Here is a 4,187-nt window from a genome sequence, read left to right as displayed (position 1 = left end):
ATAAAGTCCGTCTCCGGATGGGCGATACCCAAGAGCCAATCAGAACGAAGGGCGGGGCACAGGACGTCTCAATTTCCCCTCCCCCCCACTTGACAGATACGTAGCAGGGCCAATAGCAAGCTCCTCTATAGGGACAAGCCGGTTATAGGCGCGCTGCACACGCGCATAAACCGCTCGGGGATTGGTCTATCTCTGGGGGGGGGGAGGGGGTCCTTACTGCTTTCTCATTGGCTAAGAATGTTTGGCCGGCGCCTTCTCGAGGAGAGGCTGATGTTTCTGGTCTGTGTGGGACGTTCATAATGCGCATGCGCTCTGGCAGGTAGCCGCTGTAGTAGTGTCTGCGCGTTCAACGCGCATTAGGTTTACTGTGTTTTTGTATTACTAATTTCCTTCAGTTATTAATATCCTGCTTTCCTTCCCAATGGGGACCCAAAGCGGCTTCCATCATTCTCCTCTCATCTGAAAATCGCATGTTTTTTCCAAATCCTGCCCCATCACAGAATCATAGAGTTGGAAGGTCCCTCCGGAGTCATCTAGTCCAACCCCCTGCACAGTGCAGGAAATTCACAAATACGTATGCCCCCCTCCCCCTCACACACCCAGTGACCCCTGCTCCATGCCCAGAAGATGGAAAAACACTGCCAGGATCCCTAGCCAAACTGGCCGGTGGAAAATTGCTTCCTGACCCCCAAGGTGGTGATCTGCCTAACCCTGGGCATGTAAGAAGGGGCCACTAGAACTAAGCGCTGATGCGACCCTTCCTGCCCTCCCCCTTACGATCTTCCCAGGTTCACAGAATCAGCATTGCTGTCAGATGGCCATCTAACCTGCTTAAAAACCTCCAAAGGAGAGCCCATCACCTCCCGAGGAAGCCTGTTCCATGGAGGGACTGCTCTGTCAGGAAGTTCTTCCTAATATTAGTCAAAAATTCTTTTGATATAATTTCAGCCCATTGGTTTTGGACTTTTGTTTATTTGGTTGCCAACCTCCAGGTGGTGGCTGCAGATCCAGAATTATAACTGATCTCCAGGTGGCAGGGATCAGTTCCCCTGGAGAAAATGGCAGCTTTGGAGAATGGACCCTACGGCATTATGACCAGCTGAGGTCCCTCCCCAAAATTCATCCTCTCCAGGCACCACCCACAAAATTTTGAGGAATTTCCCAACCTGGAGCTTGCCAATGCAGAAACCTGCATGATGTGGCCACTAGGTCTCAATCTTGGAGCATTTTAGTGGCAGGCAGGATGGTAGTGCCCACATTCAGACCCTGGCATCTCTAGTTCAAAGATCAGATGGACAGTGATGAGGCCCTAAAGAGCTACTGCCGGTCAGAGTACATAACATGGAGCTCGATGGAGCAGCAGAAAGTATAGGGTCCGTATGCCAATGAAATTACTACTAGTTCTGCCTTGCTCACAGATAAAAACTGCTTTGGATTTCACAGCTTGAAGGTTCTATGAAGAACTTTCCACGTCTCACCTTCTCACGGCCTCTAACAGTTATTTCTGTGGTGAAGTTTTGCTTCAGCTTGGCTTCTTAACTCCACTGATTTTTCCCAATCTTACGCACAGTAACATTTGTCCATCATAGCTCTGCTAATAAACTCCCAACTTTTCTCCATTTTTTTTTCAGACCAAGGCATACCAAACCCATACCAGACCTGTTTCCAGAAGGTGTCAAGGAGGCTCCTGCTGAGTTTTGCCTGTGCTTCAGAAAGACCTGATTCCCAGCTGAAAATTAAATATGAATATGTGAAGGAAACTCAACCAATGTCTCTATCCAAGGAGACCCCAATACTGAATGCACCACCCCATTAATCAAGGCAGAAATATTGGCAAAATCATGATAAAAAGTTTATTGGAGTAGGCAGACCCAAATAAACTAATGCAAAGCAGAAATCTGACGATGCAATGCCAAGCAGGGCATGCCCACTGTCTTATATAGTATCTTACAAACAAGTCATGAAAAGGGTTAATTAGGATATCAAGTTTCTCCTTACAGAAACAAGAAAACATTTAGTCAAAAACCGTGCAAAGATTGACAGGTCAATTTATTCTGTAGTCCAGTACATTTGACACCTTTTAGGCACCACTTGTTATCTTTCACATACCAAAAGGGTACATTCTTAAGACAGGGTGGAGAACGCTAGAAGAACAAAGCCATAACATTTAGACACTTTTGAAGGCCAGATGCTGTTGCAAAACACAATGGCCGGAATATTCGTATCTCCCACAGTCTGCAGCTAAACTGCTAGTTTTGTAAGGCAAGACATGTAAGGGAAAGGAAGAAGGGGAAAAGGGGGGAGTGAAAGGCAACTAGGATTGCCAGCCCCCAGGTAGTGGCTGGAGATCTCCCGGAATTACAACTGGTCTCCAGGCCAGAGATCAGTTCACCTGGAGAAAAGGGCTGCTTTGGGAGTGGACTCTATGGAATTCTGCCATGCCAAGGTCCTTTCCCTCCCCAAACCCCACTTTCTCCAGGTTTCACCCCCCAGATCTCCAGGAATTTCCCAACTTGGAGCTGGCAACCCTAAAGGCAACCCAAGCTCATCCTAGCAAGCTCTTCTGCAGAACCAAAGTACAATTGTTCTTTTCTATAAGCACATAACTAAAGCAGTAAGACCAAGGGGAAATTTTCCCCTAATAGAATACCACCTGTGTTTAAAGCTTTTGTCCCAACAGGGATATCAGTTTTCAGGCAGCATCTGTGCAAAATCAAACCTTTCCAAACATGTAAACTTCACACAAGTTGCCTTGTGTGATTTCACACCTCTGATGACTCAAGAATTCACTTTATGCATATGAAAAAGACGATGAAAACTTAAGCTATAGTAAATCTTAGTCCAGGGGTCCCAAACGTGCCTCTGAGCATCATGGCACTCACCACCATTTTTTCTGATGTACCCACCAAGTACTTGAGCGGGTAGGGCCAGGTGGGGCTTTTGCTCAGCAGAACTTCTGCAGCAATCCTGGAATGAGTCAACTCTGGACTTACTCAGGAGGCAGACGTTTCACTCTCAGGTCTGACCACTCACCTTTATGTTGCCCCCACAACACCAAAAGGAATAATGGTGGAGTCGCATAGGACAAGACTGATTTTGACACAATTCACATTGAGAGACATGAAAATATAGCAGATGACTTGTCAAAGCTAGAATAACCTGTATATATATATAGTGTGTGTGCGAGTGCGTGCGCACACATACACACACACTTTTTGGCTTGTGTGTGTTCATTCTGTAGTATAAGTTCCAAGCAAATTGAATGTACTGTTGTAAATGGTTTAATTTATTCACTGCATAAAATAAAATTTTTACATAGATATGTTTTACTTGTTCCATTGTCCAGTAGAGAATTGAAAAAAATCTCTCCTGGAGCAATGAGTTCCACAGAAGGAGGGAGCATGACATTCATCCCCCAAAGTCCCACCTCCCTTCCTCCGCACTGAACAAATCCTGCTGAGATCCAAATGATTGTCAGCCAATCAGAGTCCATGGAAGCCCATTGGATTGGGGGGGAAGCAAGCCCCCATTTCAAAAGAGGAGGAACTCCCCCCCCCCAACCAGGTAGGGACTTGAGAGACAATGGTTAAGAGTGTCAGATTAGACAAGATTTTTATATGGTGGCTGTTGTGGGTTTTCCGGGCTGTATTGCCGTGGTCTTGGCATTGTAGTTCCTGATGTTTCGCCAGCAGCTGTGGCCGGCATCTTCAGAGGTGCAGCACCAAAAGACAGAGATCACTGTGACACTGAGAGATCTCTGTCTTTTGGTGCTACACCTCTGAAGATGCCAGCCACAGCTGCTGGCGAAACGTCAGGAACTACAATGCCAAGACCACGGCAATACAGCCCGGAAAACCCACAACAACCATCGTTCTCCGGCCGTGAAAGCCTTCGACAATACATTTTTATATGGGTTTTTAAAATAGGTTTAAAGCTTATTTTTCGGTGATCAATATGAGAGCTGCTGTAGCACAGTAGTTGCGGGGTTTGGCTGTGAACCTGGATAGCCCGGTTGCAGATCGTGGCGGTTGCAGACAGTGGAAGAGCAGGATCGAGTCCGGCGGCGGCGCTTGAGAGACCCGCCCGACTTCCCGGGTCGAGGCTGCCCAGGCTCAGAGACGAGCCGCGCCAGCAGTCTCTCCGGGGGGCCGCAGGAGGGCTCCGGACGGGGCGGGCGGCTCCTGCGC

This window comes from Eublepharis macularius, chromosome 7 (genome assembly GCF_028583425.1).
Source record: "Eublepharis macularius isolate TG4126 chromosome 7, MPM_Emac_v1.0, whole genome shotgun sequence".
NCBI classification, from domain to species: domain Eukaryota; kingdom Metazoa; phylum Chordata; class Lepidosauria; order Squamata; family Eublepharidae; genus Eublepharis; species Eublepharis macularius.
Note: the sequence above shows the minus strand (reverse complement) of the source record.